The sequence below is a fragment of the Sciurus vulgaris genome (assembly GCF_902686455.1).
Source record: "Sciurus vulgaris genome assembly, contig: HiC_scaffold_178_arrow_ctg1, whole genome shotgun sequence".
In the NCBI taxonomy this organism is placed as follows: domain Eukaryota; kingdom Metazoa; phylum Chordata; class Mammalia; order Rodentia; family Sciuridae; genus Sciurus; species Sciurus vulgaris.
In genome coordinates, this window is record NW_027632875.1 from 474,911 (window position 1) to 502,497 (window position 27,587).

At 49.7% G+C, this 27,587-nt stretch overlaps 1 long non-coding RNA gene and 1 pseudogene across 2 annotated transcripts; one reads left to right on the forward strand and one right to left on the reverse strand.

The window, feature by feature from the left end:
• Window positions 1-535: 535 nt before the first annotated feature.
• On the forward strand, window positions 536-1,118 carry LOC306652335. Its single transcript, XR_013761358.1, has 3 exons — window positions 536-660; window positions 849-909; window positions 1,007-1,118. It is a non-coding gene; the product is annotated as an uncharacterized lncRNA (long non-coding RNA).
• A 9,331-nt stretch (window positions 1,119-10,449) lies between these two features.
• Window positions 10,450-13,686, reverse strand: LOC306652348 (paladin-like; annotated as a pseudogene). The gene has a single exon. The product of its transcript is annotated as a paladin-like (transcript).
• Window positions 13,687-27,587: the final 13,901 nt, after the last annotated feature.

The window sequence follows — 27,587 nt, forward strand, 5'->3', positions numbered from 1 at the left end:
AAAGAAGAATGTGGTGCCACCAGCACATCCAGGAATGGGCTGGTTAAGCTCCTGGGCCAGCCCCTGCCCCACAGCACTGTCCCCTGACACCTGCTGTGGCATGCCCAGGACTATGAAACATCTGCAGCCTGACAGCTGTGGGTTCAGACAGACCCCTTCATCTTGTGTCCGTAGGTGGAGAACTGACCTCTCAGCCTCCACTTCCTAATCTGGAAAATGGGGATAATAACACTTGACTCTGAGGGCCAAGGGGAGAGCTGTGCAAGTCTTCTGGCAAAAACCCAACGCGGCCGTGCAATGGATAGTGCCTTTACCACTAACGGATGTTCTCTTAAGCTCTCTGCAGAACCAGCTGAGGAAAAGTCCCTGCCTCTCCTTGAGCCCCACTCCCACAGTCCCTAGTCCCTAAGGCCCCTTCTCCAGGATGCACTGCCCCCACTCAGTCCAGGTTCCCAGGGACAACTGTCCAGCCCTGCCCATCTCAGAGTCGTCCTCCTGCCTGGACATCCACCAAGGCCCGTTCAGGGATCCTCCACAAAACTCAACGTGTCTACTTTGAGCACTTCCTCTTCCTTGTTGGCAAGGGAGGGGTCTCATCCTAAGGTCACGGGATGGCAGAACACATGACAGCTGACACCAGGCAGAGGATACTGTGAGCAGGTTGTCAGTCACTTGTGTTCCCACCCCGGGGTGGGGGGACATTGCCTGCCATGCAGGGCCACATGGAGGAGCACTTGTGGACAGCATAAACAGAGGCCACAGGAGGCAGGCTTTGTAGCATCCAAAGGGCAAGGATGCCCCAGATTCCCACCGGAGGATGTGATTGGTTTGTTTGAATAATTCTGCAGACTACCAGGAAGCTGAGGCCCACGACTCAGGGGTTAGCAGGAACTGCCTGCCGTGCTCTCGGTGAGGAGGGTCTCTTGGCTGGAGGACCCTGCCCACCAGAGCAGAGAGGGGCAGGGGATTTGCACCAGTGCCCATGAGGCCCTCCTGACTTCACCAGATGGACAGCAGGGTGGCCTGGTCTATAAAGCAGTGATATGACCAGGGCCTGGCTCCCTTTTGCTTAAGGACCAGAGAAGCTGCACAGAGCAAGCTCCTAAGACCAAGTCCAGCACAGGGAAGGCACGGCATTCCCTGGCAACTGCATGGTCGACCTGGGTGGTCGGAAAGCAGGTTGGGAATCAAGCCTGGGTTGGAACCCTGACTGTACTCTTCCTGTTTTGTGGACTTAAGCCTCAGGACTGAGCAAGGGCTTGGGGCCTCTGGGGGCAGCCCCAGAGCAAGCATGACATCGGGTGCTCAGGTTCCCTCCCAGCACCAAGGGGATGCAGAGAGGAGGGCTTGTGGGGCTTGCAGGATGGGTCCAGCCACTCACTGGGCCCACAAGTCCACCACATGACTGCCCAGAATGGACATCCCAGGGGCAAGGCTGCCCCCTGGGTTGGCACTCCCCACCCACTCCAGTCTCTATGATTGACACAGTGCCCCTGTTGGTACCCTCCTCGCCTGCCCTAGTACAGAGGGCACCTGGGGAACCCCTGATACTGAGGCTCCTCCAGAGGCCACATGAGTGAGGCTTTGATCCCAGGCCCAGGTCAAAGGCACATTTCTTGGTCTGCATTTGGCTTCTTGTTCTCCCTGGAACAGACCCCCGAGGGAGAGTCTGACTGCTGACCACCAGCACTCACTGTGGGGCCCAAAGGACAGCACCAGTCCCTTGATCTCCCATCAGCAGCTGCCCTCTGTGATCCACGTCCTTGGGATCCCTCCCTGGGCCTCCTTCCCTTTCACCCAGCAACATGTTTGCTCTTTCTCTGTCCCTCTGCTTCCCTCCCTCCCCTCTCCTCCATCCTGAGACTCCATATCTATGAGTTAGGTCCCATATCTAAAGCTTCCTGCAGGTTGTCCAAGGGAAACTCAGTTGTTCAATGCTCTTCCAAGTCCTGGGCACAGGACCATACAGAGGAAGCCTTTCCTTACTCCCTCTTACCCAAAGGCCCGCCCAGGATGGGCAGCAGAAAGAGAAGAAGGGGCATAGGAGGGGTGCAAACTGTCTGGGTTGATGACAGCCATGCGTTGAGGGGTGGGATGGGAGTATTATGAGGTTCTGATGGCAAACAGAGAAGGACTTTGGAGGGAGGGAAGGAAGGAAGGAGAGAAAGAGAGAGAGACTTAGTCCCTTTGTGCTGCTATAATAGAATGCCTGAGACCGGGTATCTAATTAAAAAAAAAAAAAGATTTATTTGTTACCATTCTGGAGGCTCAGAAGCACAAGTTCAAGAGACCCACTTCCAGCAAGTCGTCTTGCTGCCATCATCTCATGACAGAAAGCAGGAGGGCCAGGGAGACTGTGTGAGGAGGGAGGGTGGGGGCCGCGCTTGCAGGCAGAGCCCTTCTGGCCTCACCACCACCTCAAGGACCCAGTCTCAATGCTGCTTCATTGAGGATCAAGTTTCTGTGGACCCCAGGGGACACACTGAGACCACGTGCATGCACAAAGCCAGGAGAGGGATTCAATCAGGGGCTGGAGAGCAGAGGGGAGTGAAGTCTGAAACTTCCAGGGAGCCAGGTTGGTGAGCACTTCACCAGCAGCAGGGAAGGCTGGTCTCCAAATCCAGAGAAGCCGGTTGGCACAGCAGCCTCCGCGGGGCCTGGTGGGGCTCCACCGTAGGAAACAAGACCTCTACGGGCCTCTCAAGGTTGAAAGGTCACAGAGCAGAGCCAGCAGGAATGGGGTGCACCAGGCACGTGGTGACACATATGACCATCTCCTTTCCTCCCTCTCTGCAGCAGGGCTTCCCTGACTCCATCACACTTCACTTAACCCAGCATCTCCCAAGCCACTTAGCTAGGGAGCCCTTTCTCCTATAATGTTTCCTAAGGTTCCACAAAGATATTTCAGTGAACCCAGCATTTAAGTCTTTTCTCTAAATCCTTTCTGACAGATTTCTCCTCGTCTCTTTTACCAACACTGAGCTTTTTGCACACTTAGTGATCATCTTTCTTGTAACTGGTGTGTCAAAAGAGCCAGGCCTGCTTCGAGTTCCAACTCTGTGAGTTGTGGGGGTTTTTTTGTTTTGTTTTGTTTGGTACTGGGATTAAACCCAGGGACACTTAACAACAGAGCCACATTGCCAGTCCTTTTTATATTTCATTTAGAGACAGGGTCTCACCAAGTTGCTCAGGGGCTCGATAAGTTGCCAAGGGTGGCTTTGAACACACAATCCTCCTCCCTCAGCCTCCTGAGCTGCCGAGATCATAGGCGTGTGCCATTGTGCCCAGCTGACTCCATGACTTTTTGATTGTGGCAACTTGTAAGTCTCTGAGCCTCTCTGAAACTCAATTTCTTTTTCACTTTGTTTCCTAACTCAGACGGTTATAGAACTAAATTAGGTAATGCACAGAAAATGTTTGGCCCTTCACATGCACTTGATAAATGATGACTCTTATTATACTATTTATTTGTTAAAGAACTAAATGTCTTCACTAAACTTCCTCTTTGGCTACCCCTCTCCCCTGGGTACTGAAGATTGAAGCTAGGCTCTAGCACTGAGCCATATCCCCAGCCCTCTTTTAAAATTTATTTTGAGACTAAGTTGCCAGGCTGGCTTTGAACTTATGATCCTCCTGCCTCAGACACCCAGTTCCCTTTGGCTTCTTGTTGTTCTTAACACCAGATACCAGGAACCCCTACATTGTCCTACAGGATGGTTGTGATCTGGGCTCAGGGAAACTGCACGGGGCCAGGCTTGCAAACAAATGAGAGTGAATGCTTCTCCCAATGTTTCAAACGTCCTAGATTAACTCAGAAACTCAGAAACCTGTCTGAACCAAGGGTACCATGCTCAAAGTGACCCAACCCCATGCTTGCTGGTTCTATTCCTCCTTCCCTTCATCCTCTCTCCTTCCACCTTTGAGGGTGTACCCTGTGCAGAAAAGAAAGCTGTCCTTGGGAAGATATGACCTGCAGTCCCACCAGAGGGGACCCACTCAGGTGCTGCTGTGCCCTGCCCCCTTGGCCCCACCAATCTGGTGAGTCCTTCTGAATAGCTGAGTGACCAGGAGGAAGGCCTGGGGTCTGGAAGGCACCCTGTTTTTGGAGCCCGGATGGACTGCTCTTTCTTCCCCCACCCCTGGTGCTGGGAATGGACCCCGGTCCTGGCACAAGCTAACCACCTTCTCTATACTTCATCTTCCTCTTCCTAAATTTGGAGCTGGCTAAGACAATCCTGCACTTCCAAAGCTCAACTGGGGCCCCAGCCACCTTGACTGCACCAGATTGGGGCTCCCCTGCCCAGGACCCTCCCCAGTACAGCTGGCCTTGGAGGTCTCCCTTTCCCTCCCACACCACCACCGTTGCCTGACTGGCCGGGCCCTCAGGGTCTTTCTCCCACCAGGACTGTGCCCACCTCCGTGGGTCAAGCTCCACCAGCTCCAGTCTCTGCTGTCATCTAGTGAGCACAAGGCTCCCATAGGAAGAGCCACAGTAATGGGGAGGTTTGGGATTCTGGGTGACCTCTGTCCTGGGGACCCACCCGGGGCACTTCCCTGGGCTAGAAAGGGTCTCCTCGATGGAAAGAAACGATCTCTCAGAGATTTTGAAATGTCACTGTGGAGGTATGAGGTGTTTTCTGGAGAAGACTCGGACCTCCATAGAGAAAAGTCCAAGATGTGGTCTGCAGGAGCCAGAGGACCCGGCTCAGGGCCTGGGTTGGAGGTAGCCTCCTTGGTGGGGATTTACAGCAGGCACCCCACGGGCACCCAAACCTGGAGGAGCCTCTGTCTGGGCCTGGGCAGGTGCTGAGGAGTATCGGGTTCTCCTGCAGGGCTGTGGTTTCCAGTCCACAGTGCTAGTCTCATATTTTCAATCAAGCACATCCCAGGAAAGGAGAAAGCCTTGGTTCCATTCCCGCAGAAAAGAAAGGCCCTGTGAGCTCACAAGCCAATGGTGCATGCACTCATTCAATATGCACTGAGCCAACATTCCTGGCCAAGAGCAGCCTGGATGACAGGGCCACCAAGATCAGTAAAATATGGCCCCTGTCCTTTGACAAACTGTCATTCTGGCAGAGAAGAGCTCCAGAGTGGGAGGGGGCATGGTACTGGGGTGGCTTAGGATGATCTGTAATAGCAGGAGGCCCCTGAGGTCCAGCCTACTGAAGGAAACCAGTCCTACTTCCTGGCTGGTGGAGAGGAGTCTGGCAGGTGAGCAGCTGCCCAGCCCTGAGCAGACGCACCTGGGAGCTGGGTCACCAGGGCTTGGATCCTGACCCTTCACATATCCAGAAAATGGTGACCACCTCAGGCTGACTTCCAGGCCTAAAGAAAATAATTGCAAAGGCTGGTGTCATAGGCCCTCGTGTTCATCTGCTGGGCTGTCACAAGTGACCACGCAGGGTGACTCACAGCAATAGAATGTGCTCATCCTCTCACAGTTCTGGAGGCCAGAAGCCTGAATCGAGGTGTGGGCAGGACTGTCTCCTTGTGGAGGCTGCGAGGAGAATGAACCTGCCTTCCCCATTCCAGACTCGGTGTCCAAGCCCCACGTGTGCCTCCCCCATCTCCACCTGTCTTCTCATGCATGTCCCTGTGTGTCTCTGTCTCTTCTCATGATGACACTAGTGACATTTGATAAGGGCCACTGTTCCGGGGCGACCTTATCTCATCTTGGCCGAATCCTCAAAGAACTAATTTCCAATGAAGGTCACATTCACAGGTGCCTTTGGAGAGAGAGACACCATTCAGCCGGCAACAGCCCTCAATGCAGGGTCACTCACCCACCACTTGGGTTCCAGTCTTTCCCGCAGGGTCTTCCACCCCAAGCCCCCTCCATGGAGTCCCTGTCACTCACGCTCAGTCCCAGAGAGCCGTCTGCGGCAGGCCCTCACACTGGGTTTGCCCATTCTCCCCCAGACTGCTGCAGATTCCCTTCCAAGTGAGCCCTGCCAGTCCTCAAGACTATGGAGGGTCCCTTCCCTACAAAGTGCCCCAGGTTCATGCCCCAGGTTCAGCCCCTGGCTCTGATTGTTCCCAGAATGCAGAGCCTTCTGCCATGGCTGCACCTTTCTGCCACTGCCTAAAGTCTGCTTCAAGGTCAGCACAAAGGAGTTGGAACCCTTCAGCTGAGGGGAGTGTCCCCATGAGCAGAAAATGCCCTGGATGATGCCCTCATGGCTACCCTCTGAGGGGCCAGTGTCCACATCATTGCTGTCAGTGGAAAGGAATCTTCTAGAAAGCCAGACTTTCTTGCACCTAGCAACCGTTTAAAAGTAGGCTAAGGAAAATTTCCCCCAGGCAGTCAGGGATGCACTGGCCAGGGAAGACCCTGGATGATCAGAGCAGGGCCATAGTCTAGAGGGTCGGGAACAAGTTAGCACCGAGAGAGGCAGGACTCACCCCTACTAGGTGCCAGTTAGGGGGTGAGGCTTCTGGGGGAAGTGAAATCTCAGCCGTACCAGGGAAACCGAGGTACCCTCCAGACCACACAGGATTTTTCAACAACTGTCTTAGTTTTCTGTGGCAGCCATGACAAAGTGCCACAAACTTGGGGGCTTACACAGCAGAAGCATGTTCGTTGACCGTTCCGGAGGCCTGAAGTCCAAGATCCAGGTGTGGCAGGGCCAGAAAGGGGGACCACTCCAGGCCTTGCTCCTTGGCTGGACAAGGCCATCTTCTCCCTGACTCTTCACATCCCTGGGGATGTGTCTCTGGGCCCACACTTCCCTTTATATGACATTAACTCAATTTTCTCTGCAGAGAACCCATTTCCAAATAAATCCTCAATCCACAGGCACTGGGGTTCCGGACTTCAAGCCTTGCCTGCTGGGGGAGACGTGTGACTCATGGCTCCCAAGAAGTAGTGGCACCTTCTTTGCAGTGGGAGCCATCTGGTAAGGTGCAGAGCCACACATCAGGCTTAGCCCCTCACTGTAAGATGGGCAGACAGGCTGCACATCCTCCCTGCACAGCCCAAGGAGACTCTGGAGGTATCGATCTGGAGGACGTTCTGGTCATGTTCAATGCACAGCAGCCAAGAGGACAGGAGGCCAGGAGGCCACGAACCTTGGAGCCTGCAGGTCAGGCTTCACCAGGGAAGGAGGTTGTGGAGCAGCAGACCAGAGGCAGTGCCGTGCCCAACTCTGTGGGTCTCCTCCCTCCTGGTGAAATCGGACACAAGCCCTGGTGTGGAAGCCACGCGAGAACCTCTTGCATAGAACGGGCCAGTGTTCCAGAGACCACGTGTTGAAGACAACTCTGTTTCACATCCTGAGATTCCTCAGTCAGCCCCCGTTGATAGGCACAGAAAGATAAGCAGAGGACACAGATGAACAGCCCAGTGCTGGTCTCTCCTGCTTACCACAGTCTTCAAGGCCAGGATTCTCCTCTGAGGTGCAGCTCACAGTTTTGAAGGGTAGAAAAGCTTTTCATTTCTTCTGTCCCTCACTTCCTCTGTCCCTTGCCCGTCCTGTGGGAAGTAGGGGAAGGACGATCCCCCACTGCCCTTGGCTGGAGTGATGGGGACAGACAAGTCCCTTTCACCCCACCATGTGGCTCCAGTACAAGCTGCTGTGACTGCCGTGCATGCAAGTCCCATGTGGAGCCAAACCTGCTGGCTGGGCAGGAAGCAGGTGGGAGAGGCAGATGCAGGGAAGAGCAAGGTGCTGAGCACCATGGGAGCAGCTGGGGTCCCAGGTGCACCTTGTCTCCAAGCTGCTGCTCACCCCACTCCCATCTCAGGCATCGCCGGCTGCCGCAATGCTGTGTTTATCTTTTCTTCTTTCCTTTCCTTTCCTTTCTTTCTTTCTTTTTCCTTTTTCCTTTTTGGGTACCGGGGAATGAACCCAGAGGCACCTTACCACTAACTTACATCCTCCCATTTTTAATTTTTTTATTTTGAGACAGAGTCTTGCCAAGTTGCTAAGGCTGACTTCAAACTTGCAATCCTCCTGCCCCAGCCTCCCCAGTCACTGGGGTTACAGGAGTGCCCATCACACCTGGTTTTCATTTACCCACAGCCTATGTTCTCTGCCAAGCCCACCTCATGGCTCTGACTTCGCCAGCTCCTTTTCCTCTGGAGCCTTTTGATGTGAAATTGGGGACCTGGAGGCCAAGCCCTCTCTGTCCTTTTGCATACCTACCCCCAAACAGAATAAAGATTTTGGGAGCAGTCCGAAATGTGGCAAGGGGAGGCCATAGCAGGCAGGCAGCCCCAGGGAGGTCTGACCTTCCACGTGGCGTGGACGGTGAAAAGGCACATCAAGAGTGGTCCAGGTGGTGATGTGAGCACACAGGTCAGGATGACCATGCCTCACAAGGCTGGCAGAAGCCTTTGCCATCTTCATTGCCTATTCCCTTCTTCATTCACATCTTTGGTGCCATGCCATGCCAGGCCCTAGTGGAGTCATTGGGGAAATAGTATCTTTAAAGAAACTCTTTCCTAAGACCCTGAAAGTGCAAGAAACAAAATCAAGAATCAATATATGGGATGAAATCAGACTAAGAAGTTTCACATCAAAAGAAACAATCGAGAACGTGAAGAGAGAGCCTACAGAGTGGGAGAAAATCCTTGCCACCTGCACCTCAGATAGAGCATTAATCTCCAGGATATACAAAGACCTAAAAAAACTCAACACCAAGAAACTCCAAATAACCCAATCAATAAATGGGTTAAGGAACTGAGCAGACACTTCACAGAAGAAGATACACAATCAATCAACAAATATATGAAAAAATATTCAACATCTCTAGCAATTAGGGAAATGCAAATCAAAACTACTCTAAGATTCCATCTCACCCCAGTCAGAATGGCAATTGTCAAGAATACAAGCAATAATAAGTGTTAGTGAGGATGTGGGGGAAAGGTTCATTCATACATTACTGGTGGGAATGCAAATTGGTGCAGCCCCTCTGGAAAGCAGTATGGAGATTCCTCAGAAAACATGGAATGGAAACACAATTTGACCCAATGATCCCACTCCTTAGCATATACTCAAAGGACTTAAATCAGCATTCATAGTGTCACGTCCACATCAATGTTTCTAGCAGCTCAATTCACAATAGCTAAGCTATGAAACTAACCTTGGAGTCCTTCAAAAGATAAATGGGTAAAGAAAATGTGGTATGTATACACAATGGACTATAACTCAGCCATAAAGAAGAATGAAATTAATGACATTTGCCTATAAATGGATGGATCTGAAGACTATCATGCTAAGTGAAATAAGCCAATCCCCCAAATCCAAAGACTGAATGTTCTCTTTGATATGCAGATGCTAACACAATAAGGGGAGGGGAATAGAAGTTCATTGGATTAGAGAAAGGGGAATGAAGGGAAGGGAGGAGGATGGGAATAGGAAATACAGTGGAATGAATCAGACATATGTTCATATATGAATACACAACCAGTCTAACTCCACATCATGTACGACCACAAGAATGGGAAGCTATACTCAATGTATGTGTGATATGTCAAAATGCATTCTACTGTCATGTGTAACTAAAAATATATATATATATATTTTTCACATTAAGCTGTTAATGCTCAAAAGTTCTGTACAAAAAAAAAAAATCACAAGTGATTCCTCACAACACCCCTGTGAGGTAGGTAGGCAAGTATTATTCTCCCATTTTACAGATGGGGAAACTGAGGCAGAGAGGTGACGTGATCAGCCAGTGGTCCCAACACAGCTGAAAGTCAGAGTCAAATGTGAGAACACAGGGATCCCTCCCAGTTCAGCCCCAGTCTCTGACTCCTCAGCTAGACCTTGTCTGCAAAGAAATTAAAAATCTTGAGTACATGCAAAAATAAAAACAAGCCTGAAAAGGTAGTGAAGAGACATATAGTAGTTCTGCAAAGGTAACTCAGCTAAGAAGGTCACCACATGTCCACACTTGGCAGGTGTGGACACCTCTGGCCTCTGCTCTCCCTTCTAGGTCTTGCGGCCCATGAGCAGCACACCCTCCTGTTCCCTGCAGGTAAGCAGGAGCTTCACAGAGAGTGGCTTCCCTGGCCCCACCTGGTGGGAGGACAGGCTCCTCACTGGGTCTCAGCAAATGCCAGCTCCCAGTCAGAAGCAAGTCTCAACCCACACGGCCCTGTCACCTCTCTATGCTGCCTTCCCCGGGACCCCCAGCTCAGCAGCGTCTGGTCCTTTCTATGCCCCAGGGAGACAGCTCAAGATCCTCTGTGAGGATGTTCTGGAATCCAGGTGAACCCTCCTGGCATCCTTGGCCCAGTTCCACATTCCACGATTGGCAGGGGCCGCCCATGTCCATGGGGCTCCCGCAGCAGCAGGTGGGGGCTTGGGGCCATCTTGTCCTGGTGGGGTGGGAGGGAGGCAGAGAGGGGCCTGCAGCTTCAGGCTCTGGCTTCCTCCACACCTGCAGCCCAGGCTGCCAGGCAAATGGCACAGGCCTCCTCCACCATGCTGGAAACTTCTCCTGCAAGAGGGATGTCCAGTTCTTTGGGAACCTCAGCCATCCTGCCAGCCCCAGGAAGCAGGAAAGGAAGGGGAGTAAGAGCCTCAGCAGCCAGTGCCATGTGGCCATCCTCCAGGCCTCTGGGTCGGAGACAGAGCGGGAGACACAAGGAAACTGGGCGAAGCTTCCTTTAAAGTAACCTGTCCACCAGAGCACTGTCCCCTCACTCACCTCGGGCAGCAGGGACCCCACGGCCCATGCTCAGGCAGCAGAGGGGAGCGTGAGACGGAGGGCAGAAAAGAGGAAGCAGGCAAGCGATCCAGGCAGGCAGGGGAGCCCCAGGCCAGGCTCAGAACCACTGAGAGGGACAGAAAGACGGAGGTGGACACTGGCATTTGGCAAGGAGGGAGTATGCTCCTCAGAAGCCAAATGCCAGTCGTCCTGCAAGGTGCCCACCCTGGTCTCCCTGGAGGCTCGTGACTCTGGGTCACCAGGAATGACTGTGCCTGTTATGTGTCCTACACGAAGCTCCTTCTGAAAAGGCTCCCAAGCTCCAGTCTCTCCAGGCAGCTGGGAATCGGGTCCTCAAGGCCGGCATGCCAGGGCCAGTCTAGCCGCAGAAACTCAGGGCCCCCAACCTGCCCTGCAGGAGGGACAGGGAAGTCCCCCTACAGGAAATCCCCAGCAGCAGAGGGCTTGGGGCCAAGGTTCTGCTCCTGCCACCAGTGTCGCAGACACTATAAGGGCTGGCTGGAGCTCCTGGCCCTCCAGCTCAGGGAAGCCCAGCTAGTCTAGGATCTCGTAGACGCCGGCCTTCAAGGCCACCTCCCGCATCCAGGTGCTGAAGGTCCTCTGCCAGGAGCGGGCCTTCTCCAGGTGGAGGTAGGCATTGAAGAGGATCAGGTAGATGTAGTGCTCCAGGTACTGCATGCCGCGCAACTGCAGCCTCTGAGCCTCCTGCTCCTCCTTGGCGGCCTTCATCCGGCAGTAGGAGCAGATGATGATTTCCTGCAGGTGGTAGTGCATGGGTGTCATGGTCTCGCTGACCGTGTCCAGTGCCACGTCCACTTCCTTCTTCATGCGGTGCCCATCAGGCAGCAGCTGCACCACTTCCATCACCACCTGAAACTCACTCTTGGTGAACTTGGCATCTGGCACGCTCACCAGCTCCTCCTCGCACACCTCACAGTAGCCTTGGATGCTCCAGAAGTCCAGCAAGTCCACCACCATTGCCATCATGGTCATGCCCTGGCCACTGAGGCAGGTAAACCCAAAGCCAGAGCCTGGGTCCTTGGTGAGGACAGCTGGCAAGGCCTCCAGCAGCTGGTGAAAGTCCTCCTCCCGCGGGGTGCCTAAGTCGGGCACCAGGATGTGGTGGTAGGCCAGGCCAGGGCAGGCCCCGCGGTGCTGGCTGAAGACCTCCTGCATGGTGAGGCATGTCTGGAACCTGGGGCTCGGTGGGCCCTTTGTGTCAGGGGCGGTGTGCTCAGGTGGGCCTTCAGCTGGGTCTCCAGGGCCTCCAGCTGGTCAGGGACCAGAGGCGGCCCCAGGCCACTGCGGACTGTGTGTGACTATCACACTGCAGCACAGCCTCCTCCCACAGGTTTACCCAGACCACCTGCCACGGCTTCCTCTTGGCATCAGTCAGGTAGGTCAGGATGCTTCCCAGGGCCTTGGCACTGGGCTGGACTGTGCTGTAGATGGGCATGCGGGGCACTCATCAGAAGTTGGCCACATCCATCTCCCTGATGGTGCTGAGTGTGTCTGGAGAGACGAGGTCATCTACCTCCAGGGAGCCCTTGGCAAAGAGGTCCCTGGGAGCCGGAGGCTCAGCAGAGCTCAGTATCACAGGCAGGCAGAATAGCTCAGGGTGGGCACACAGCCAGTGGCTGAACCTGAGGGCAAAGGCCAGGGGGTACTGCTTGTGGAGATAGTAGTTGAACAGGACCAGGTAGATGTATCACTCCAGGTTCCACAGTGCCCTCTGCCAGGCCTCATGCTGACCACTGCTTCCCTGCACCCTGCTCTGTATGCCTTCCAGCTGTCTCTGGCTTACCAGGACCACATCCTTCAGGTCGTGCAGCTCTACATAGGCGGCGATGACCCTGTCCCCCTCCTCTACCACCTTCCTTCCCTGGGGCACGGTGCAGAGGAAGCTCTGGATCACCCAGAACTGCTCCATGGGCAGTGGCTTGGTCTACAGAGGGATGGACTCTGACTGAGAGATCATCCCACTGTGGTGCAACAGCAAGAGGGTGCCCAGGACCATGCCCAGGTTGGTCCTGCCCACACCTAACTGGCAGATGAAGAGCAGGGTGGGGGGAGGCCCTTGGGCATCTCAGAGTCACACCAGGCTGGGGGTCTCCCTGATGACTCTGATGAAGGCGTCCAGATGGGCTTCTGAGGGGGCACCTTGTTCAGGCAGGGGCAGGCCCTGGTACCTGTAGGTGAGCTGCAGGAAGATGGGCCGCCTGAACCCTCCTTGTCACATGCGCATCATCCTCGCCCCAGACGGTGATGGCCTGGGGTTCTCCCTGCAGCTCCTCTGTGCTGTGGTACATGTGGTAAGAATTCTCACTCAGCTGGGTAAAGTTATGAATATCTTTCCAGATGACCAGCTCCAACCACTCTGCTGGGCTCTCAGGACCCAGGCCCTGGAGATTCTCGTGGAAGTTCCGCTTCTCTCGAGGTGTGTAGGACACAAAGTCCTTGCCAGCATGCAAGAACAGCACGAGTTCCTCCTGCACACAGAAGATGATGCCTTCCTTGTGCCCGTCCTTCTGAAGTTTCTAGAGGACCCATCTGAATCCTGAGAGGCTGGGCTGCCCCATGCCAAACAGGGCGAGCCCACTGTGCCCCTGCCAGAAGTTGGGGGCCCCACAGCTCTCCGAAGTGCCCAGCTGGTCCACCATCTCAGTTACATCCCACACCAGGAAGTCGCTGTGCTGCACCAGGTAGTGCTCGGGGGTGACCTTAGAGAGCTGCCCCATGCGTAATGAGCCTTGAGCAGCTCGTCCTAGACCTGGAACTCCTCCTTGCAGTTGTTACATGATCATGATAGGCGCCACCTTGTTGGGGATGATGAACTTGCCTTGCTGTTGTGCAAGCTCATGGTCTGGAAGGAGTGGATGCTGAGGGAATGCCGGCCGTCCATGGTGCCGCCACCCTGGAGGCCTTCAAAGGGGGCACCTGCCAAGACTGTCTGTTGGGCTGTGCTGGCCGTGGTACCCATAGTCTGTCGGCAGCCTCAGGACCTGAGACCTGCCAACCCACGGCTCCAAGGAGCATCCGTGCTCCTGAGGCTGGCTTGCTGCACCCAGATTGTGGACACCGCACCAAGTCAGGCAGTGGCGGGGTGTGCCTGGCACTGGCTCCGGCTCACTCCTCCCCACTTCCCCAGCCCATCCATGGGCTGAGGAGTCTCCCGAGGGCAGGCCAGGCCGACCAGGTGAGGCCAGGAGGGCTGAGTCCATGGTTGCCAGCAGAGGGGCAGCACACCAGGGCCACTGCGTCCTAGCGCCCGTGTCCCCCACCAAATAAAAAATTTAAAGAAAGAAAAGAAACTATTTTCTAGCCTCATGGAAACCAAACGCCCCTTCATTTGTGAGCAGGTGGTAAACAAAGATTGCCCTGATTCCAATGGACTGCTATGCTCTCAAGTTGTTCACCCCCAGGTTCCTGAGTTGGAAGACCCAAAGATGGAACTTCAAGAGGTGGAGCCCACTGGGAGGTCCTTAGGTCATTGGATCATGCCCTCAGAAATTACCTTATGACCCCACCCTCTTGCCATCCACCAAGAGGTCCTCGCCAGAGCCAAGCTGTTGCTGGCACCACCTCCTTGAATCTCCAGAACTGAGAGCTATACAAACTTCTTCTCTTTATAAAATTAGCCTTCCCTGGGTATTTCATTACAGTAACAGAAAATGGACTAATATAGTGACCCACGAGCAAGGTACCACCAGTGGATAGAAATGTGTCCTTCCTGGCCACTGAGAACATCAAGGAAACCCAGACGCTCTCTGGGACTGGTGCCTCTTGACCCTTCACCTCCATCCTCTACTCTTTCAGGTTGTAGGGTGCTTCACCTCATGTCGCACAGCCCGCCCCCATCATTCTAGGCACCCATGGTGAGAGCAAGAATGTGGCTCTAGCAATGTGAGGGTGGTTGACATATGAGTCTGCAGGAGGCCTTGCAGCAGCCCTGCTGAAAAGCACCCTGATGACCTCCTCATAAGGCACCTCCCTCTCTGGGTACACCTGTAGATGGAGCCATGCTCCAGGTGGGATGGAGTCTGATGAACCATATCTGGAACCCATTGTTCTTTCTTCCAATGTCACTGCATCCTGTCTGCAAAGCCTTTCCAGCAGGTGGGAAAGGTGGCTGGGCTCAGGCACCACAGGATGGTGGAATACCGACCTTGTGCACAAGTGCTGACATCCACAGATGAGACTCTCTAGAAGCCAAAACTTAGACATCAAATTATTTCATTACCTAGACAGCTTTTCCTCCAGAGTCCTCTCTTCCTCTCTTCCTCACCCCTCTCCCACCTTACCCCTGTCTCTGGGTGCTCACATTACCCCCATCACAGGGCCAGTTGTCCACGTTCCCTGTCTGGTGCCAAATGCCGGGCCACACTGGGAACGGCTCTCCTATGCGATGTGGGGCCGCAGATCTGCCCCTGCCCCACACTCAAATTACTAGATCATAGATATCAACGTAAAACGGAAGCCATCCCAGCACTAAAAGAATACCTGATCAATATTTTTAGATTCTAGAAGTAGAGAAAGCCTTCTAAGTGTGATGGGCATTAATCCCTTAGGAATATAAGAATATGTCTTCATTTTTTGCCACTTCACCTGCATGTCAGGCAGGCTGGTGGGGCCTGGACTCCATTAGTCCAGGGCTTGTATCTCAACTCCTGAGCCTTAAGTGGGGCGAGTGGAAGGGGTCTGGTCTGGACCGCTGGGCCCATAAGGTCACTCTGTCAGCATCACTCTCGACCTCCAGCTCTGGGGGTCCCTGTCTGTCCACCAGACCCTCAGGCTCCAGCCTCTCACTCCACCTGGTCTTCATGAGCAGGGCTGCCGGATTTGGCAAAAGTGAATAAGTGAAGGACATGTGGTTAATTTTAATCTTAGATAAACCATGAAAAGTAGGTGGTAGGTTACCAGATTCCAGGTCCTGGGGTCCAGAGTCAGTGGAAACAAAAATGAGGCCAGAAAGAATTCAAACACAGACAAGGGCTTTCCTTGCAGGAAGGGTTTCTGCTGGAGAATGAATGGAGACAGTACCCACCAAGGGTGTCCAGCTGGCTCTGGCTTCTTGGTATCTTTGCTGACCACAGAGTCCCAGAAGGCTGAGCTGACTTCCCAGCCTCCCGTCTCCAAGAGTCTTATCTGGATTATGGCCCAAGAGACTGGTCCACTTTTTAACTCCTACTTTTCTGGTATATCTGTTAATCCTATAATACTGAGAACTAGCTTGAGGTCTCAATCCCTCAAGAGATTCTGCTCCCCTAATGTTAAGGGGAACCCTGTTTTTATGTATCTCAACTACGTACTGAATATGATCCCCCACACACACACATTCTCAGATTTAACTGGGCTCCTTGAATTTCCCCTTACAGACCTATTCATTACAATTGCTCTAAAAACCAAGTCACATGCCCCTTCACTCAAAAGAGTCCAGAGAAGGTCAGGAGAGGACCCTACAAAGGGTCCATACAAGGACTGATGGGAGGGTCATTACTTTAACTAGGAAGCCGTCCTGCCTAGGTGCCATCTTGGGCCATGAGCTCATGCCTGAGCCACAGTCTCCAGGACACATCCTGCCCCTTGGCTCAGACCTGGGCCCCTGCACAAATTGCTGGCCAGGGCTTGCTGGGTTCTGATTGGCTGAGATCCTGACCACCTTGAGTCAGCTCTTTAAGTGAAACCAGGGGTGGACAGGGCTGCTTTCTCTAAAGACAGTATGACTCTGACCAGTCCCCTCAGGGCCTTGTCCTCATAGCACACAGGCCACAAGCCCTCCAGGCCACTCCTGCCTCTCAGCTTTACCTCTAGCCCATCCACCCTCACACTTCTGGCTCCCTGTGCTCACCACAGTGGTGTCTACTGCCCCAGCTACCTGGGCTGCCTTTCCTCCCCCCTGGCTTCTGTAGGGTCAGATCATCACTTCCCCCCATGCCCCCTTCTCTAAACTCACCACCAGGGCCCACCCTGATGTCACCCTGTGGGGGTTCTTGGCATGTTGTTTGACCACACCCTCCCTCCAAGGACTCACAAGGAAACCAATTTACAGAACTTAGACTCAGCCCTGGTGGTGGCAGAAGTACTCTGAGGAGGTCAGCTCCCTCTGTACCCTCCTACCTCTCATGTTCCTGGGCCTGGAAGATACAGAAGCTTGAGAAGAGCAGGCTATGCTGGGCACCTAGAGTTACCAGAGTTATCAGTTCAATTCGTTCCTGCATCCAGAGAAATGTCTCTTTTTCCTTTCTTTTTTATTTTTCTGCACTTCCATATTGTAATTTACAAGAAACATTCTTTCTTATTATTGCAAACAAATGGGATACATGTTGTTTCTCTATTTGTACATGGAGTCAAGGCATACCATTTGTGTAATCATAAATGTACACAGGGTAATGTAGTTTGATACATTATGGTTTTTTTTCCCTTTCCCCCACCCCTCCCACCCCTCTTTTCCCTCTATACAGTCCTTCATTCCTCCATTCTTATGACCCTCCTTAACCCTAACCCTAAACCTAACCCTAACCCTAACCCTAACGCTAAACCCTCCCACCCCCAATTATATGTCCTTATCCACTTATCAGCAAGATCATTCGTCCTTTAGTTTTTTGAGATTAGCTTATCTCACTTAGCATGATATTCTCCAATTTCATCCATTTGCCTGCAAATGCCATAATTTTATCATTCTTCATGGCAGAGTAATATTCCATTGTATATATATGACACAGTTTTTTCATCCACTCATCAATTGAAGGACATCTAGGTTGGATCCACAATCTGGCTATGGTGAATTGAGCAGCAATGAACATTGATGTGGCTGTATCTCTGTAGTATGCTGATTTTAAGTCCTTTGGGTATAGGCCAAGGAGTGGGATAGCTGGGTCAAATGGTGGTTCCATTCCAAGCTTTCTGAGGAATCTCCACACTGCTTTCCAGAGGGGCTGCACTAATTTGCAATGTATGAGTGTACCTTTTCCCCCACATCCTCGCCAACACCTATCGTTGCTTGTGTTCTTGATAATCACGATTCTAATTTGGGTGAGATGGAATCTTAGGGTACTTTTGATTTGCAATTCTCTTATTACTAGAGATGTTGAACATTTTTTCATATATCTGTTGATTACTTATACATCTTCTGTGAAGTGTCTATTCATTTCCTTAGCCCATTTGTTGATTGGATTATTTGTATTCTTGGTGTAGAGTTTTGTGAGTTCTTTATAGATTCTGGAAATTAGTGCTCTATCTGAAGTATGAGTAGCAGATATCTTCTCCCACTCTGTAGGCTCCCTCTCCACATTACTGATAGTTTCCTTTGCTGAGAGAAAGCTGTTAAGTTTGAATCTATCCCAGTTATTGATTCCTGCTTTTATTTCTTGTGCTATGGGAGTCCTGTTAAGGAAGTCTGGTCCTAAGCCAACAAATTGAAGATTTGGACCTACTTTTTCTTTTATAAGATGCAGGGTTTCTGGTCTGATTCTGAGGTCCTTGATCGATTTTGAGTTGAGATTGGTGCAGGGAGAGAGATAGGGGTTTAATTTCATTGTGTTGCATATGTATTTCCAGTTTTCCCAGCACCATTTGTTGAAGAGGCTATCTTTTCTCCATTGCATATTTTTGGCCCCTTTGTCTAATATAAGAAAATTGTATTTATTTGGGTTTGTGTCCATGTCCTCTATTCTGTACCATTGATCTACCTGTCTATTTTGGTACCAATACCATGCCATTTTTGTTACTATTGCTTTGTAATAGATTTGAAGATCTGGTATTATGATACCCCCTGCTTTGCTCTTTCTACTGAGGATTGCTTTAGCTATTCTGGGTTTCTTATTCTTCCAGATGAATTTCATAATTGCTTGCTCTATTTCTGTAAGGTACATCATTGGGATTTTAATTGGAATTGCATTGAATCTGTATAGCCCTTTAGGTAGTATGGCCATTTTGACAATATTAATTCTGCCTATCCAAGAACATGGGAGATCTTTCCATCTTCTAAGGTTTTCTTTAATTTCTTTCTTTAGTGTTCTGTAGGTCTCATTGTAGAGGTCTTTCACCTCTTTTGTGAAATTGATTCCCAAGTATTTTATTTTTTTCGATGCTATTGTAAATGGGGTACTTTTCCTAATTTCTCTTTCTGAAGCTTCATCACTTATGTATAAAAATGCATTGGATTTATGAGCATTGATCATGTAACCTGGTACTTTACCAAATTCACTTTACCAAATTCACTTATGAGTTCTAAAAGTTTTCTGGTGGAATTTCCAATTTCCTCTAAATATATAATCATGTCATCAGCGAACAGGGATAGTTTGAGTTCTTCTATTCTAATTTGTATCCCTTTAATTTCTTTGGTTAGTGTAATTGCTCTGGCTAGAGTTTTAAGGATGATGTTGAATACAAGTGGTGAAAGAGGGCATCCCTGCCTTGTTCCAGTTTTTTGGGGGAATGCTTTCAGTTTTTCACCATTTAGAATGATATTGGCCATGAGCTTAGCATAGATGGCCTTTACAATATTAAGGGATATTCCCACTACCCCAATTTTTTCTAGTGTTTTGAGCATGAAGGGATGCTGTATTTTATCAAATGCTTTTTCTGCATCTATTGAAATAATCATGTGATTCTTAACTTTAAGTCTGTTGATATGGTGAATGACATTTATTGATTTCCTGATGTTGAACCAACCTTGCATCCCTAGGATAAACCCCACTTGATTGTGGTGCACTATCTTTTTAATATATTTTTGGATGCGATTTGCTAAAATTTTGTTGAGAATTTTTGCATCAATGTTCATTAAGGATATTGGTCTGAAATATTCTTTCCTCGATGTGTCTCTTTCTGGTTTAGGTATCAGGGTGATATTGGCTTCATAGAATGAGTTTGGGAGGGTTCCCTCCTCTTCTATTTTATGGAATTCTTTGAGGAGTATTGGAATGAGCTCTTCTTTAAAGGTTTTGTAGAACTCGGCTGAGAACCCATCTGGTCCCAGACTTTTCTTTGTTGGTAAGCTTTTGATGACCTCCTCTATTTCATTGCTTGAAATTGATTTATTTAAGTTGTGTATGTCCTCCTCGTTCAGTTTAGGTAATTCATATGTCTCTAGAAACTTGTTGATGTCTTCGAGGTTTTCTATTTTGTTGGAGTATAGATTTTCAAAATAGCTTCTACTTATGTTTTGTATTTCACTCGTGTCTGTTGTGATATTTCCTTGTTCATTCCAAATTTTAGTAATTTGAGTTTTCTCCCTCTTTCTCTTTGTTAGTGTGGCTAACGGTTTATCAATTTTGTTTATTTTTTCAAAGAACCAACTCTTTATTTTTTTAATTTTTCCGATTGTTTCTTTTGTTTCAATGTCATTGATTTTGGCTCTGATTTTAACTATTTCCTTTCTTCTACTACTTTTGGTGTTGGTCTGCTCTTCTTTTTCTAGGGCTTTGAGCTGTAGTGTTAAGTCGTTTATTTGTTGATTTCTACTTCTTTTGTTGAATGTGCCCCATGAAATAAATCTTTCTTTAAGTACTCCTTTCATAGTGTCCCAGAGAATTTGATATGATGTGCCTTTGTTCTCTTTCACTTCTAAGAATTTTTTTATTTCCCTCCTGATAGCTTCTGTTATCCATTCACCATATAATAGTGTAGTATTTAATCTCCAGGTTTTCGAGAAGTTTCTGTTTTTTATTCTGTCATTTTTTTCTAATTTCAATCCATTATGATCTGATAGAGTACAAGGTAGTATCTCTATCTTCTTGTATTTGCTAACAGTAGCTTTGTGGCATAATATATCGTCTATTTTAGAGAAGGATCCATGTGCTGCTGAGAAGAAAGTGTATTTGTTCTTTGTTGGATGGTATATTCTATATAAGTCGGTTAAGTCTAAATTTTTCATTGTGTTATTAAGGTCTATGGTGTATTTATTCAATTTTTGTTTGGAAGATCTATCCAGTGGTGAGAGAGGTGTGTTAAAATCACCTAGTATTATTGTGTTGTGGTCTATTTGATTTCTGGAATTGACAAGAATTTGTTTGACGTACATCGATGAGCCAATGTTCGGGGCATAGATATTTATGATTGTTATATCTTGCTGATTTATGCTTCCCTTAAGCAGTATGTAATGTCCTTCTTTATCCCTTCTGACTAGTTTTGGCTTGAAGTCCACATTATCTGATATGAGGATGGATACTCCAGCTTTTTTGCTGTGTCCGTGTGCAAGGTATGTTTTTTCCCATCCTTTCACCTTTAGTCTATGGTTATCTCTTTCTATGAGATGAGTCACTTGCAGGCAGCATATTGTTGGATTTTTCTTTTTAATCCAATCTTCCAGTCTATGCCTTTTGATTGATGAGTTCAGGCCATTAACATTCAGGGTTATTATTGTGATATGATTTGTATTCCCAGTCATTTGACTCATTTTTTTTTTTTGACATGATTTGGTTTCTCCTTTATTTGGCTATTCCTTTAGGCAAGTTGCTCCCATTGCTGATTTGCATCATTGTTTTTCTTCTCTTCCTCATGGAATATTTTGCTGAGAATGTTCTGTAATGCCGGCTTTCTTTTTGTAACTTCCTTTAGCTTTTGTTTATCATGGAAGGATTTTATTTTGTCGTCAAATCTGAAAGTAAGTTTTGCTGGATATAAGATTCTTGGTTGGCATCCATTTTCTTTCAGGGCTTGGTAAATGATGTTCCAGGCCCTTCTAGCTTTTAGAGTCTGGATTGAAAAATCTGCTCATATTCTTATCAGTTTCCCCCTGAATGTAATTTGATTCTTTTCTCTCGTGGCCTTTAAAATTCTGTCTTTATTTTGAATGTTACGTATTTTCATAATTATGTGCATTGGTCTGTTGTAATTTTGTATATTTGGAGTCCTATAAGCCTCTTGTACTTGGTTTTCCATTTCATTCTTCAGATTTAGGAAATTTTCTGATATTATTTCACTGAATAGATTGTTCATTCCTTTGGCTTGTTTCTCTAAGCCTTCCTCAATCCCAATAATTCTTAAATTTGGCCTTTTCATGATATCCCATAGTTCTTGTAGATTCTGTTCATGATTTCTTACCATCTTCTCTGTTTTTCAAGATTAAATATTTTGTCTTCAATGTCTGAGGTTCTGTCTTCCAGGTGATCTATACTCTTGGTTATGCTTTCTATGGAGTTTTTAATTTGGTTTATTGTTTCCTTCATTTCAAGGATTTGGTTTTTTTTTTTTTTTTTTCAGTATCTCTAACTCTTTATTGAAATGATCTCTTGCTTCCCGTATTTGTTCTTTTAACTGTTGATTGGTGTGATCATTTAATGCCTGCATTTACTCTTTCATCTCCTTGTTTGCTTCCCTGATTGTTTTAATTATGTACATTCTGAACTCCCTTTCTGACATTTCTTCTGCTGTGCTGTCATTGGGTTTTATTGATATAGTATCTAGATTCGTTTGAGACATTTTCTTCCCTTGTTTTCTCATATTGGCAGATGTCAGTGGGACTCTGATATATTGCAGATTTCCTCTATTGGCTTATAGTATCCCTGTAGATTTCCAGTGTATCACCTCCCAGCCTTCAGTAGCCTGAAGTCTTGGAGGAACTTGATAATGCAGTGCTTCCAAAGAAAGCTGCCCCTTGCCTGCTACTGGTTCCAGGGCTTGGAGTTGGCTCTGTGCAGAAAGGCTCTTACTGGGCAGTCTGCTCCAAGAAGTTGGCTGTGAAGGGAGCCTGCCACCGGAGTGTGCAGGGCTGCCTGGGGAGAACTCTAGGTGCCCTGCCCTGCTTTAATAAGCCACCCCTATCCGGGCCTGCCACTCAGGCCGAGCTTCACCTGGTGGGGGAGACTCACCCCATGGCTCTATTTTAGTCCAAGTCTCTCAATGCCTCCCCTTCTTGAATCCTGGGTTCTGGAGTGACAGGAGATGCAGTCATCCTCTATCCACCCTCTTGGATCGCCCCATGGAAAGAGCCTGCAGCTGGAGGAGGCAGGGCCACCTGGAGAAGTCTTTGGCTGCCTTGCTCTGGTCCCAGAGGCTGCCTGCGGGTCGGAGCTCTCCGCTGGCTCTGGGACTTGTGGCTGGCTCCGTGTAGGAAGGCTCTCACTGAGTGGTCTGCTCCAAGAAGCTAGCCTCGAAGGGTGCCTCCTGCCGGAAGGAGCAGGGCTGCTTGGGAAAGTCCCTGGCTGCCCTGTCCTGGTCCCTGAAGCTGCCTGTGGACCGGAGCTCACCGCTGGCTCCGCAACTTGGAGCTGGTTCTGTGCAGAAAGATTCTCACTGGGGGGGCCTGCTCCAAGATGCTGGCCGTGTGGGAGGAGCCCACTGCTGGAGGGAGCAGGGCTACCTGGGGAAGACTCAAGCTGCACTGCCCTGCTCTGATAAGCCACACCTATCTGGGCTTGCCACCCAGGCTGAGCTTCACCCGGTGGGGGAGACTCACTCCATGGCTATATTTTAGTCTGAGTCTCTCAATGCCTCCCCTTCTTGAATCTTGAATTCTGGAGCGACAGGAGATGCAGTCACCCTCTAGTCCACCATCTTGGATTTCCTCGTGGAAAGAGCCTCCAAGAAACATTCTTAATATTCAAAATTCCTTGTTTCCAAGAGGCCCATATTTTCATGTCTTGAAATTAATATGAACATCACAGTAGATGTAAAAATAAACTTATCCAGAGATAGACCACATGCCATGGTCCTTGCTGTCTCTGCCTGTACAGATTTCACTTCCTGGGAAAGTCCCTCTTGTCTTCACCACCTTGTTGATATACATTGTTAACAATAAAAAGTTCATTCTATGAATATGGGCTAAGGGGGAAAACTGGACATACATGTAAAAAATGAACTTGAAAGGATAGTAACACAGAAGTGGCAGGCTGCAAACAGTGTCTCTGAAATTTACTCCCTGCTCCTCATTGTAACCCCTGACTGAAAGGGCTGCCTATCCCTGGTTTTCCAGTGTGGAGAACAGTTTGGAGCAGATAGGCACAGAAAAGATCTTAAATGGCCATTGCAGAACTGCAGCCAGAGACGTGAAGAGAGTTTGTAATGCAAAGCCAGCGGGGCCATGGAATCAAGAAGTGCATTCTTCTACACTGAGTACAAGTAGTGCTACGGGTAAATCTTTTTTCTTGCTTTTTTTTTTTGCTTTTGGTACTGGGGATTGAAGCCAGGGATACTTAACCACTGCACCTATCCCCAGCCCTCTTTTCCTCAGTTTTTTTTTTTTTTTTTTTTTAAATTTTGAGACAGGGCCTCCCTAAGTTGTTGAGGCTGGCCTTGAATTTGTTATCTTCTTACCTCAGCCTCTGGAGTTGCTGGGATTACAGGCATGTGCCAACCCACCTAGCCAGATAAGTCTTCATTTCAAGATCAAGATAGTTTCCTGCAAGGCAAAAACTATCATTCACATAAGAAAAAGAAGGAGGAGGAGGAGGAGGAGGAAGAGGAGGAGGAGGAGGAGGAGATTTGGGTCCTCTTTGTTATTGAGCATTTTTCTTGATATTTTTGGGCATTGACCTTGATAAAGGGTGTCCATCGTCCTGACTCTGCCTGAAAGGAGGGAAGCGACTGGACACAAGGAGAAACATTTTCCCTAGATTCTAGAAACTGGGACTTTCACAAGTCTAAAAGGCTTGGAGATGGGAATAAAGGGGATCTTGTTTCACATGGTGAACGTCAGTGCCTCGAGTCTAGTTCAGGGTTTGCAGAGGTGACCCCTGCCCTTGAAGAGCGTATCAGCTAATCATGAAAGAGTAGCCCCACAGAATGGGCAGAAAGCTGGAACCGCACCCCCTGCCCACAGAGCAGTGTGACAGGAGCACAGGAAGGGGAAGACAAATTGCTTGGCAGGTTGAGACAGAGAAGGCAGAGGTTCACACTGGGCCTCTCATCTGCAGGCGCATTGTCCAGGTGAGGAGCAGAAGGACCCAGAAAGGAAGCATGTTCTTGGTTCTGCTGTTGTCTGGATCGTAATTCTCCCCCAAAGGTCCATGTGGCAAGGCTTGGTCCCAGGGCAGCGCTTCTGGGAGGCTGTGGGACCTTTAAGAGGTGGGAAGATCTGGAGGTCATCGGGGTCAAGTCCTTGAAGGGGACAGTGGCACCAGCCTCTCCTTGCTCACTTTCTTGCTCCCTGGCTGTGAGGAGGGTGGTTCTGCTCTGTCGTGTTCCCACCAGGGCATGCTGCCTTGCTGTGGGTCACTGACCCCAGCAAAGCAATATTCATCAGCTGTATGGCCCGCAAGTTTGGCACCCTGGTGGGAAGCTGAAGTGTGCGGCTTCCAGCTGTCTTTGCCTGGCTTCACCATCCATGCAGTCATAACCGAAACCCTATGAACCTACAGGAAATTTGCCCCAGTAGCCGGGCCTGTGCAGTGACCCCTAGCTCAAGGCTGTCCCAGAAATGGACAGCACATGCTGTGCCTGAGTGTGGCCTTGTAAGTGGCCACTGCTCTGTGCTTTCCTTTCTTCCTTTGGCAAATATGGTGCGACCAGCTTCTAACATTTCCCCACTGGCAGGGCAGCCAGGGAGATGGGTGGAGGAAGAAGACCAGGATGTCTTCACGTGTCTGCCTGGTGTGTTGTGTTGAGCAGCCTCGGGCTGCGGTAGGAACATAAAGCAGCTTTGCATCTCTCCAACCAATGCCTTCAGCTGTGCTATCAAATTCCACTTTCCATCTCCCACCCACATCTCAGGCAGGTCCCATTTTTCTGTTGATCATTTCCAGTTCTTAGAAATCCTCCTGGTTTTAAACCAGGACTTCATGTCCAGCTCACAGGCCTCAGGGGTCCCGTTTCCCACACCAGCAAGGATTAGGAAGGGCTGCTCTCTCTCCCTGCCATGCTCTGGTTCCACCTGCCCAGGATGCATCAACTCTCAAGTTGCTCTCATCAAGATGGCGGGTCCGTTTCCACCATGTTTCCTGGGGTGTTGCCCAGACTCATGCTGGACATGACTACATCATGCATACATCATGTAGTCATCTCCATGACTACAGCACGTTCAAAAGAGATGCCCAAGCCTCTCTTCAAGCCCTACCAGTGGTCCAAACCCTTAGCACTTTCTCTGGGCCAAATGTCTGCCTGTGTCCTTTGCTGCTGCAGAATGGCAGATACCAAGCACCTTATAATGAGCAGCAGCAAGCTGGCTCACAGTCCTGGAGCTGGCAAGTCCAAGATCAAGGGCCTGGCATTTGTGAGAGTCTTCTTGCTGTCATCACATGGTGGGAAGTGGAGATGCCAGAGAGAGAGAGGCACAACTCACCTTTTATAATAGCCCCTTCCCACCACAGTACCATTAATATGCTCAGAAGCAGGGAGACCTCATAGCTTAGCGACCTCTAAAAGGTCCCCCTGGTATCCTGTTACAATGCCAATTAAATTTCAACATGGGTTCTGGAGCAACATGCAACCCCTCACAGTGTCTCTCACCTGGGGCAGCCCAGCAGCCTGTCTCCCGCCCCTGCTCCGTGTGTGGTCATTCACAGGAGTTTGCAAGGGTCTACACTGCCTTCTATGTGTGTAAAGATACAGGCAGGAGTCCCTGTCCCCCTCCCTCTCCTCCTGGGCAGCTGCACCATGATCTGGAGTTACTCTGCCATCCCCAGCTGCCCCCAATATCTGGCCCTCCAAAGGCTGTCCTGACGGCAGGACGGGAGGGCAGCACGCAGCAGCCCCATGCCCTGGCACCTGCTTGCAGGCACCCCGGTCTCTAAGCACTACCAATGGGGAGCCTGACTTGTGCGTGTGGCTGGGTGTGTGGGGGCTGGGGAGACACTGCCTCTGCAGAAGAGCTCCTCCCCCTTCCTTCTGCTAGAGTACCATAGGATAAAATCACAACACATCAAACAAGACTTTTCCTATATTTTACTTAGTTTATCCTGTGAGAAGAATTCTATTTGTGTCTTCCTTCTGATGATGAGAAAGTTGAAATTTAGAAGCAATAAAGCATTCTATCAAATCTTCCACCATCAGAAGGGTTCATTCATCAGTAACAAAGAAACTTCGTGAACCTCAATGACTTTTGGCAGTCCTGGGCAAAACAAGAGCTAAGAATTTTTCATGTTTTCCTTTATTATTCTTTTGGAAGTGCTAGGACTCTCACCCAGGGACTTGCACATGCTAGCAAGCACTCTACCACGGAGCTTTGTGAAAAAAAAAATCAAAAGAGTAATATTTCAGGGAGAAGGTGCAGGTCAGTAGTAGAGAGCATGCTTGGCCTGAGCAAGACCCTGGCTTCAATCACACACAAACACATAAAAAGAAGAATGTTTTGCAGCATGGGCAAATTGCATATGTGATGTTCAAGTTTCAGAGCTGGGAATAAAGCTTGACTGGACACACACCGTCTGCTCATGTGTTGTCTGTGGCATCTGAGTCGAGGGCTGTGACAGAGACTTATGGCCCTTTACAGAAGTCTGCCAAGATCTGCCACCATGGTGTGTTCCTCTCATGGCAGCTTCTGAGGTGGCCAGGACCATCTTCAGGCTGCAGATGGGGTCAGGCTGGCTCCATCTTTGTCCTTCTGTGACAATGGCTGCCAGCAGCATCTTCTGGTAGAAATGCAAGAGAGGAGCAGAGGCATAGGACACCACTTGAGGCCAGCTCCACGTCACTTCCTCCCACCTGGCAAGTTCTCTGCCCACTCTGCAAAGTCACATGTTGAAGACCAAGAATCTATCATTCTGATACCAGGAGGAAGTAAAGAGTGGGAAGCAAGAATCTCATCAGCTGCAGAAGTAAAGAGTTGGAAGCAAGAATCTCATCAGCTGCAGCTGGGGATCCAGGATATGAACAGGGCTGTCAGCCTCAGGAGTCTGTCAGCTCCCCTGCATCTGTCACAAGCAAGCTGTCAAGTGCAAGAAGAAAATTATAGAAGAAGAAGACAGAAGATCCTCCCATCAGCTTCCCTACGAGGGCTCCTCCTGGTCGTGGGCACATCCCAGCAGGTCATCACC